This window comes from Hylobates moloch, unplaced genomic scaffold (assembly GCF_009828535.3).
Source record: "Hylobates moloch isolate HMO894 unplaced genomic scaffold, HMol_V3 SCAFFOLD_3, whole genome shotgun sequence".
Classification (NCBI taxonomy): domain Eukaryota; kingdom Metazoa; phylum Chordata; class Mammalia; order Primates; family Hylobatidae; genus Hylobates; species Hylobates moloch.
In genome coordinates this window covers 56,597,219-56,609,400 of record NW_026652278.1, presented here as the reverse complement: position 1 = coordinate 56,609,400, position 12,182 = coordinate 56,597,219, and positions in this window count along the sequence as shown.

The following is a 12,182-nucleotide window of genomic DNA, read 5'->3' as shown; positions in this document are numbered from 1 at the left end:
ACTACTCAACAAGTTTTATATATGCCTAAGAAACAGAATATAAATTTCACTGAGTACTTCATCATTGGGCACCAAAGCTGGACAGCCGTGTGGGTCAATGGAGGCCCAGAAATGAGTGTGAAGACCCTTAGTCCCAACCACCCACCATCAGGATAAAAAATATCCCTTGAAACCAGAAGCTGCCTTGTGAGTAGGAGGAAAGAAGCAGATGTGGTAGGGATTGAACTTCCAATTCCCTTCATAATGTTTAAAACAAAACTGTTCAAATCGAAAGATAGGATTTTCAACTTAAAGGGCCTCAGACACTGTAATTGGCAAGTTTTGAAGTATTTTTTTCTGCAGCTGGAATGGATGTCTCAGAGTAAAACGAAAACAGTTATAGAAAATAAAAAGACCACTTTTGTGCATATTTTAGTAGAGTATATGTGTTTCAGGTTTTAATGAGATAAAAATCAGGAGCAACCAGTGTACAGTGTGGTTGTGTTAATAACCCATCTCTTTTGTTTGAGTGACTTTTTGCATTGTTTATCTTGAAAGCATTGAAGAAAGTGACAGAAATATTAAGAAGTGCTGTTTCAGTGATAGTGCTTATGGTGATAGAAGATGTTGCTCTCAAGCAGAAGTCTATATGAAGTCAATACTCTCTGATGTTTACGTATTACAGCATTACACTTATAATTATAAAAGCAACCATTACAGAGAAATTCCTACAGGGTAAAGACTTGTGTTACAGAAAGACTGAAATTCTCGAGCATTTAACTGATACTCACCTATTTAAACAACTGTTTTATCATGAACTTTTTGATAATGTGAGACTTCCAGTTGCACAATTATTACATCATAACACAGAGGTCTCTCAAAGAGATTTCAAAATATTTTAAAGGATTTCTCTCTTTAAAATTTTGGATATTTTACATGTGTGTATACAGATTTCATGTTTTTCTTGAGAATTTTGCAGAGGTTACTATCAGGCTTGAGTTCCCACATGGCAACAATCAGAACAATCAGGATTTGACACAACCCCCAACCCTCCTTATTGTCTCTCCCATGCCCATTTCACTTCACTCATTTTAGATAGTTTGATCCCTATGGACATTGGAGTTCACACTCTGCTGTATCAAATGTATGTGATTCTGTCCAGTGAAGATGATTACACTGGTGAATCATATGATTTGGCTCAAGTGTCAAAATCCCAGACATTTTTCTGTCTCTGGATGGCAAACTTCGCAGGCCGGGTTACAGAGTGATTTCAGGATGGTCTTGTAGCTTCAGACCTTGAACAAAAAGCTAAGAAGGACTGAGGTCATAGCATGTGTACCGCCAACTTTAAAACAGAATATTTTACTAGCCAAGACAAGATTATGTAAATTATATTGTGTGTTAGTCCATTCTCACACCGCTAATAAAGACACACCCAAGGATGGGTAATGTATTAAGAAAAAAAGAGGTTTAATTGACTCACAGTTTCACATGGCTGGAGAAGCCTCAGGAAACTTACAATCATGGTGGAAGGAGAAGCAAACATGTCTTTCAAGGTGGCAGGAGAGAGAATGAGAGCCAAGCAAAGGGGAAAGCCCCTTATAAAACCATCAGATCTCATGAGAACTTACTATCACAAGAATACCATGGGGGAAACTGCCCCTATAATTCAATTACCTCCCACTGGGTCCCTTCCACACATGTGGGATTATGGGAACTACAATTCAAGATGAGATTTGGGTGAGGACACAGACAAACCATATCAGATTGTAGACTGCAAAGCGATATGCATATATAAGGCAATATTATAGTGTTGTCATTAACAAGCATTCTGGAATTTAGCCAAAGTTTCTAGATGACTGTTGGACGATGATAATAATTTTGGTACTGAAAATATCCTAGATTAGCTAAAAAACATCTTGGGGTGGGAAAACTGAAAGAGCCTTAAGACACATATAAAAAAAATTAATTTGAAATTTATACATTTGTGTTAGAGAGCATGAAGACTTCCTAGCACATAGATAAATAAAAGCATTAATTTGAAATATAGATTTTTAATTTTAGTGCATGAATTTCTCAATAGTTGTAGGTGCTTTTAGGAAAATGATATCTTTATCCGTCTGTCATTTCTGTTGATTTAGGACTCATTTTTACAGAAAAAAAAGTCACAAACCCCAAGATTAAGCAATTTGTTGAAGGTCATACAGTGACTCAATGCAGAAAAAAAAAAATGGACTTCTTCACTGCCTTTTTCATTGTGACCTAGTTCTTCCCAGGTACCAAGGCCTAGTTAAATAAGCTTTTCATTTTTCATTTTATAAGGATTGATTAAATAATGGCTCAGGACCGTCATTGAAATTTTATTATTTTAATTAATTGCATAGCTGTCAATAGTTTTGTAGAGATTCATTAAAGATCATTCTGGATGCAATGTAAAAATTGATTTTCTTTCAGAAAACTGATCACTCAGAGGTTTGAGTGCAGAATTCTTTTAGAAATGTACTTTGATTTGTTAATAGGATTATGGTTAATCTCTTGGTGAATAATGATGCAAAATCCTTTATTCTTGTCTTTATGCTTTTTAATAGTTAATTCTGTTATACTCTATTATTGTATGTTTTCTTTGGCTCTGTCAGTAAGCACAAATATTAAAATATTTCACAGACTGAAGATCTCTCTTACTGATCTACTCTCTCCCAGAAAAGTATTAGTAGAAATTAAATAAAAACAAAAAAAAATCCACTTGTTATTTAATGTAAAATTCACCCTGAAAGATAAAGAGATGATTTGCAAGAATTGCTTGAAAAATCTAATTTCCTGGATATTTTTGGGCCAAGATAGGTTACAAAATTATTTTTCATCTTGGTTCCTTTAGGTTAGTTACAAATTGCTGGTAAGAAACAAAAATGGAACTGCAAGAAACATTTGAGACAATGATAAAATCAGAAATTTGGGCTGTGGCTTGCCTTTGTTTCAGCTGAGACACAGCTGAGGTTTTCCACTAAGTGTATTGGAAAATAAAGGAAAAGAAATTATTGCCAAAAAAGTAAATATAATAATAGCTGAATATATATATTAAATTATTTTCCAAGGAGCCTTTGTGTGAGAGCCTGTCTGATCGTGCACTTCAATACATTTACATCTTGGAATTTTAAAGGGTCTGTCTATCAGTGTGCTTTCTGAATGGGTTTTCAATTGCACAAATGGTCTCTATCACATGAAAAGCAATACTGTTTTTTGAAAGGCAATGTACTTATTGTGCTACCCACATGGGACTATCAGTGCCTATTGGCTACCAACAATTACCTTTGAAATGAAAAATATTGTTTGTATCAAAGAACTGTTTGAGTCTAAAGAAAAAGCTTTGCAGCCTGCCAATCATCCCCGTATCCTGAGGATTTATTGTTGGGAGTGTTATACAATTTACATGCAGAATCTGAAAATGACTCCAGTGAGTTATATAACCCCATGGGGTGTTTTTGCTCTGGTTAGGTTGCATTTCTGACACTGTTGACATCAGATGCTTTTTGTGCAGGTAGGAACCAATGCCCTCCTATTTTTAGATGTCTGAAGTCTGTCCAGCAATTGTTATCATCAGTGATTACTTGGAATGCCTTTTTCCTCCTAATTTCAGAAAATCACCTTTATCAATGCAGTAGGGGATTAAGGAAAAGAATTATAAACATCTCTCCATATTATTGGTTTGGAAAAGCAGCAAATAGAATAGTGAATATCACCTAGATTATCAGAATAAGTTACCAGGGATACTACATTTCTAGTAACCAAAACAAGTTCAAGGATCTCTGTAAATCAGTATTTCAGAATTTTTTTCTTAACCAAGATCCTTTGAAAAAGCTTTATCATTCATTTTTAGATCATGGAATTGAGCCAGGCTGTCATTCCAAAATGTATTCCATATTCAAAAAATGCATCCATAATTTCTTTATAGTGTGTGGGTGCCATGGCAGCAAACTCCTCTGGAGACACAAGACATGCCAATGTCATTAAACCATCCATATGTCTGCCTAATGCTGCAGAGTCAGTTATTGTAAAGCCTGACATAAAAAGATACATTATTTGATAAATACGTAATACGATATTTAGTGGAGGTTTAAGTGTTACCAGATACTCATGGGGTTTTCTAGGCGTATTTCCAAAGGAACTCTTGTCTTATCCTTGTCTTTCTGTTAATAATCCTGTTAATAATCCTGATTATTAACAGAAAGAGACTTTTTATTTTAATCAAAGACATATATATTTTACATTTCAAACTAGAAAGCGAAATGAACTAAAAGAAAAAAGGGATTAGGGTGATGTAGAGAATATTATTGTTCTCATTTATAAAATAAAACATATTATAATTATAAATATTCACTAACAGAAGGAATCACTCCATGAGTAATAATCCTATGTGTGTATGTGTTTTGGGGGAGATGACTATTTATTTATATTTTGTATATATTTGATGACCAAAAATATATTTATTTGTAGTAGATGTATATTAATTATATATAATACATTATATATAGTAGATAGATATAGTAGCTTGCTTTTAATATTTTATTTTATTATGTCATATTCCAAAATGTTCAAGAGACCATAATGTGACCATAAAAATCTTAAAATCTTTTTGCTTTTTGGGAACCTGCTTTTGATTTCATATCAATCCCAAACCACAAACATTGGTTAAGTAAAAAAAATGCTTACTCTTTGGCCCATTGAGTGTTTTGGCTTTACCTGTGTGCTATGATTAAAAGACCTATTGAAGAACATTAAAATGAGAAAATTCAATCCATTCATTTAATTTTTCTGTGTAACAGAAGAAGATTCCCATTATTTGTAGTTTATAGGGGACACCTGGGTGACAGTGAGAGACATGTATAATTTGACAGTCATTGTGTTAAGCAGTTGAATGTTGTGGGTTCATGAGTGGAGAAGAAGCAAAGTGTGAAAGCATATCTTTTTGGCAGCAACAAGGTAAGGATGCTACATGTCCTGGGAGGCAAACAGAGAAAGGACAAGATCAAGTGCAGATCAAGACTTGAAGTACAGTCAGTCAAGAAAGTACAGCAAGTAGCTTAACTCTCAACTGGCATGCACACAACAGGAAAAGAGTCTATTTTTAAATTTGTTTTTGTTTATTTACTCAATTGCTTATGACATTCCTGACTCCTGAAAGATATTTGGGTGTTTACAAAAGCAATGAGATCAAAACAATTTCTGGGGTAGGGAGGAATTAAAGAACCAGGGACATCTGAGTACTGTGTTGAAGGTGATGAATTGGCAGGGAAATAAGACACCTGGCTAGCATATTGATACTATGTAGATGACAAGAGTGGGAGGCACAGAGATGGACAAGAAATGCCAGGGAGATTAACATGGCATTTAGAAACTTGGGTAAAGAACTGGACTCAAATGTAATGAGAAAGAAGACCGGAATGAAAGAATGTGACAACTCCCATTCCCATCTCTTCTTGGCAAGAAAGAAGGTTGAGGATGAAGCACCACATCTGCTCAAACCAGTGTTTGATATACTTCCTGTTATGTTCTGGACAAACCCCCAAGGCTGCTGGGACTTACAGCGGAGACAAAGTCATAGACCTGGATGAAAGTGGGGAGGAAGGAAAAGAGGTGGGACTGGAGATGTGCCTAGGAAGAAAGTAGTTGGGGACAGGAAGAGCTAGAAGGCAAGAATCAGGCATGAACTGATGGGAGGATAAACCAGGGGGTAAGCAGTGAGAACACAGTGGAAAGGAAAGGGAATCTAAATGAGAACATGATATTGGCTCTGAAACATAACTATTAATTTTAAAAAGGTCAAGAAGCAGGCTTATATTTTGTTTACTTTCAGCTCCCTTGACTTTCATTCTCACAAAGATGGTCCTAGAAGTCATTGTGCCCTTTCTTTCTCTCCCTGCACCTACAGTCTTGTCCTGTTGCTTAGGATCCTTCTGTGACAACCCCAGTGCTGCGGTTTTTTAGCATCAGAATACCCAAGTTGTAGCGTCTGTATATCACACCTGCTAGGCTTATTGGAAAAATGGTAGTTTTTAGGATGCAAACATGAATTAATATCTTGCAATCCTTCACATGGTGTGACACTAAGAAGAACAAAACAAGTAATTACAGTTTTGTCTTCATTAGTAGGAAGAAAATGTTTTGTGGAAATATCTTCTTTCCCTTCTCCGTCAGTGTTGTTTCCTCATTTTGGTCCATAGGCTCAAGATATACAATTCCTTTTCATGCTTTTCTATATGTATATCGTGATTGGAGTCAAACCAGAAAATTCTGAGGCTAATTAACAAAAATTCAAACTATGCCATAGTCAGAAACATCTCAGAAATTTAAGTTGGATTGAAGGTAGTCTTTTTTGTCTCCCCAGCCCTGACCCATCCCTTCCTCTCCTCCCTCCCATCCTTCCTCCCTCTCATCCTTCCTTCCTTCTTTCCTTCCTCCCTCCCTTCCTCCCTCCCTCCCTTCCTTCCTTCCTTCCTTCCTTCCTTCCTTCCTTCCTTCCTTCCTTCCTGCCTGCCTGCCTTCCTTCCTTCGTTGTTTCACATTTATTGATTTCTTACTCTGCTCCAGATCCTTTGTGGGGTTTAGGGTCAATTTTAGTGAAAAATACCTAATATCTTTTTCCTATGGATTATACAGCATATTTCAAAAGGAAGAAAACTAAACATTTAATTGCAATTTCAAGTAAGTGCTCCGAAAGGGTAGTGGGTGCTATAGGGGGTGGGAGAATGGAAGGTATTAAAATAAACCTTCCTCCAAAAACTGTTGTTAGGGATAGCAGACAATACTTTGACAACATCAGTGTTTTGGGGGAGAGAAAAGCCCAGAAGACTATTCCAGAGAGGAGAAACGTCAGGTATGGTGTGACAGTAAATATACTCGAAGAACTGAAAGAAATTCAAATAGGACCAGACTGCTGATCATAATTGTTAGGGGAACTGGCAAGAGGTGAGACTGAAGAGATAAATAAGGCCCAGCATGATACCAGGAATGTGAGGGTGGTTCAGACTCAGAATGTATGTTGATGAAATACACAATATTAACAGAATAAAAGAGTAAACCCAATAGCTTCATATCAATAGATGCAGGAAAAGGTATTCGATAAATATGAACATTCATTCATGAAAATTTCTTAGCAAACTGAGATTAGAAGGACAGTTTATAATGGGTATCTCCCCCAAAAATGAAAAGAAACATCGTGTTGTATTAAAACATAAGAAGCAATCCCCGCACTTTGGGAGGCTGAGGCTGGCTGATCACGAGGTCAGGAGTTTGAGAACAGCCTGGCCAACATGGTGAAACCCGGTCTCTACTAAAAATACAAACATTAGCTGGGCGTGGTGGCACGCGCCTGTAATCCCAGCTACTGGGGAGCCTGAGGCTGGAGAATTGCTTGAACCTGGGAGACAGAAGTTGCAGTGAGCCGAGATCGCACCATTGCACTACAGCCAGTGCAAGACTCTGTCTTGGGGAGGGGAAGGGGAGGAGGAGAGGGGAATGTAAGAAGCATGTCACTTAAAGTCAGAAAATATGCTTCTATCGCCATTTTTCTTTTACATTATGATGGCAGTTGTAGACAAGAAGTTAAGAAAGAGAAAGAAATAAGATACAAGAATTGGAAAAAGAGCAAGAGACTGTGCTTTGCTTAGAAAATTTCCTTTCAAACTAATAAGCAAATGATTGAATTGTGAAGGGTTAATTCAACCTTTATGTCAACTGAACTGCTGACTAAAGCAAAAATTTTAACCCACCAAACACCCTAGTTGATAATATAACAAATGTGGCAATAGTTTTGTGTCAGCAAGTTACAGACCAAAGTAAATGTTCCGTTTGTCTTTCCTCAGTATCTTTTATTATCCAATCTGTCTTCAATTTCCTTGCCAGTTACATTTCAGTAGTTACCTGATGTGTGCATACAAACTGTAAATGACTGTGGGAACATGTTCTACAAGTATCTTTTTTTATTTTAGAGAGTGCCCAGTGTCCAGTGATTAAAAACTATGAGGACCACAAGATTTTGTTATGATGGAGTCTTTTAGAAGTTGCACAGGACATTTTATAACAATATCCTTCCTCAGATGAAAACAAACAGATATTGTATACAATGGTTTTGAATATTAACAAGTATCTTGAGTATATAAATACCGCAAAATACATTACTGTAGGCATTGCTGGCTCTTTGGCCTCTAATTAGTTTTCTTCACCTTGTTAGCACTGTTTGCTGGCATCTGTTACAGTGAGGCCAAACTTTACAGAAATATTGTAAATCTTAATGTCATGTGCACTCCCTATTTTACATAAATCACTTTGGACTTATAAAAATAATATTACAGGAGAAAATTATATGACATCTGTAGGTTTATGTATTTCAACCCCTTGCTACACTATTTAGAAAATCTATAATGTAAGAAAGATTTACTTAACTTCCCTAAAGCTTAGTTTATCAGTACAGTGTGCAAGATAACACTGACTTTACGCAAACATGGTGAGGATTAAATGACATAGGCACAGGCAAGTGCACAGTGACTGCTCCTTGAGGTTATTAAATGTTAGCCCTTTCTCTTTATTCTTTCCATCTATAATATCAACTAATAACTCATGCTGTAGCACAAAACTCTTGAACTATCCACTGACTTAAAGGGAACAAAGTGTAGTACTTTAAATTAAGGTCACCAATTAAAAGGGAAGCTACTAATATATAAATTTTATGAGGTTAGAGTCCAGGTCTTTTTTTGTTCATTATTGTATCATGACAGTAGAATATGTTGCCTGTTATGCATCAGAAGCTCAGTAGAGGTTTATTTAATGAATGAGTATACTATAAGGGATATTTAATATTATATAGTTCAACCACCCTGTGTTTTTATTGAGATAAAATTCACATAACATAAAATTTACCATTTTAACCATTTAAAGTGTATGATTCAGTAGCTTTTGTATAGCCACAATATTATGCCACCATCAACACTATCTAATTCCAGAACATTTTTTCAACAACCTCCCTACTAAAATGCAGTTTATTTTCCAGTCATTTCCAACTCTAATCACAAATCTATTTACTGTTGTAATGGCCACCTTATTTTTAAATGAGGGGGAGCTGAGGTTAGGGACATAGCATAACTTTTCAAGTCACACAGCCAGTAAAGATGCCACAGAGCTGGAGCATCAACTCAAGTTCAGTTCCCTCTCTGGAGCATCCTTATGCATTACTTCATGTACAGATCATCTGCATCTGCATGTTCTTAATTAAGAAGCATAGCTCACCTTTCCCCTCTTTTTCAGGGATGCATAAGACAATAACATGTATCCTGACTCTCTGCTTGAGTGGATGACTGACTGAAAGTTTTCCATCTTCCAAATGTGTTTCAAGAGAAGCTAACACTGGCAGAGCACTTACTTTGTCCTGGCCACTGTTCTAAATGCATTGCAAACATTAGCTCATTTTGTCCTCACTACATCTATGAGATAGGGACTAATATTCCATTTTTTTACATAAGGAAACTGGCATACAAATACTTTAAGTGACTTGCCTACGGTCACACAACTTGTAAATTAATAATTCAAGTATGTTAATAGGATTTCATTTTTAAAATAAGACAGATAAAAAGTAACATAGATTCAGAGAATGTGGGAAATCAACAGTTATTCCATGTTCTACACCATAGGATTTCTCTGAAAAGTCACTAAAAAGAATGATTCAATTGCCTTTAATGGATTAAGAGTCTTTAATTGATTAATTATGAATTCCTGAGACGAGGCTATAAGATGTAAAATTTCTGACACACATTTGAAAAAAAAGTTTTAAAAGCCATTTTTTGAGTTATAAATTACATGCAGTAAATAAACTCATCTTAAATGAATAATTCAATGAATTTGACAAATGGAGCCAGCACCATAATGAAGGTCAAGAATCATTTCATCAAACCCTTCCCAGAAAATTTTCCCACCCCTCCTTAAGCAACCACTGATCTGCTCTCAATTACTATAGTTGAGTTTTTTTTTCCCCTAGAATTTTCTTTTTTTTTTTTTTTTTTTTTGAGACGGAGTCTTGCTCTGTCACCCAGGCTGGAGTGCAGTGGCCCGATCTCGGCTCACTGCAAGCTCCGCCTCCCGGGTTCACGCCATTCTCCTGCCTCAGCCTCTCCGAGTAGCTGGGACTACAGGCGCCCGCCACCACGCCCGGCTAATTTTTTGTATTTTTAGTAGAGACGGGGTTTCACTGTGATCTCGATCTCCTGACCTCGTGATCCGCCCGCCTCGGCCTCCCAAAGTGCTGGGATTATAAGCGTGAGCCACCGCGCCCGGCCTCCCCTAGAATTTTCTATGTGGAATCATACAGTATGTACTGTTTGGGTTTGCCTTTGTTTGCTCAGCATAATACTTTTATTATTACTATTATTATTATTTTTTGAGACAGAGTCTCTCTCTGTTGCCCAGACTGGAGTGCAGTGGCAAAATCTTGGCTCACTGCAACCTCTGCCTCCTGAGTTCAAATGATCCTCGCACCTCAGCCTCCTGAATAGCTGGGATTACAGGCACACACCACCATGCCCAGCTGTTTTTTTTATTTTTAGTAGAGACAGGGTTTCACCACGTTGCCCCGGCTGATCTCGGACTCCTGGCCTTAAGTGATCTGCCTGCCTAGGCCTCCCAAAGTGGTGGGATTACGGGCGTGAGCCACTGTGCCTGTTCTGATAATTTTGAGATTCATCCATATTGCTGAATGTTATAGCAGTTGTCAGTTCCTATTTATTTATTGAGACAGGGTCTTGCTCTGTCCCCCAGGCTGGTGTGCAGTGGCACGCTCACAGCTCACTGCAGCCTTGACTTCCTGGGCTCAAGCAGTCCTCCCACCTCAGTCTCCCACGTAGTTGCGATTACACGCATGTGCCATCATACCTGGCTAATTTGTGTGTGTGTGAATGTGTATGTGTATTTTTTGTAGAGATAGGGTCTCACCATGTTGCCCAGGCTGGTCATGAACTCCTGGACTCAAGCGATCTGCTCACCTTGGCCTCTCAAAATGTTGGGATTACAGGTGTGAGCCACCATGCCTGGCTGGCTATTTCTTTTCATTGCTGAGTAATATTCCATTGTGTGGAAACACCACAATGTGTTTAACTGTTTGCCTGTCAATGAACATTTTTGTTTTGTTTTGTTTTGCTTTTGTGGAAGACCCACTTTTAAAATCATTGACATAGATCCCTGCTAATAGCAGAATTTTAGATACTTATGGACTCTTTTGAAGAGTAGAAACCAAATACATGAGGTAGTCAGCACTTCTCTTGGTCATGTGGCAGCTGTGACATGGAAGGAAAACAAAACAGCCATGAAGTATCTTCTTCGTGTCAGACATTTTGTTATCTTGGAATGAGTAAGAAGTCATCCTGAGAACAACAGTCAAGAATATTTTGTGTAAAGGATGTGTGTGCGTGTGTGTGTGTGTGTGTGCACGTGTGCATGCTCGTGCACCGTATTAACTACAGCAGAGAAGTAAAAGAAATCTTTACCTCTCTCTGGATGAATTAAGCAGGTTTTTGTGACAGAATATTAATCTAGCTTCAGTCTGCAGATTGATGGCAAGTGCTTTGTTGAATGTAATTAATAAATATGAAGGATTAGATGTTGAGTCTGATATCTGTTGACCTTGTAATTCCACAGACCTTACAGGCAATAAAATATCCCTGTATGTTGTACTGAATCTGTGTCTTGTTTTCACAATTATCTTTGTTACCAGTCTCACTCAGTTACCATTCCAGAGAGCTCCTCTTCCCTATTACAGCACTAATAAATTAGGGGTTCCGTAAGTGCCTTTGTTCAGATTCATTTTCTTCTTTCAGTTAATGAACAGCCATCTGCAGCTGCTCCTCTATCTTAATCCATCTGCATGAAGATGCCATTGTTATATACAGCATTCTATACATATTGCTATGTTGGCAAGCTGACTGCGGATGGGGGGATATTTTTATTATTATTATCCCTGATTAAGAGAGAGGCCAGATTGACAACACAAGGGTTCTGAGGTCCCTTCTCTTCTGTAAATTGTCTGTTCACATAATTATATTTCTAGTAACAATATTACGGTATGCATTACAATCATTATTGTGGTTGTTTGTAACTTGCTGAGCACCACTTCTGTATTCTGCATTGTATAAGACACAGCATGTAGGAAGACAGAGTTCAGATTT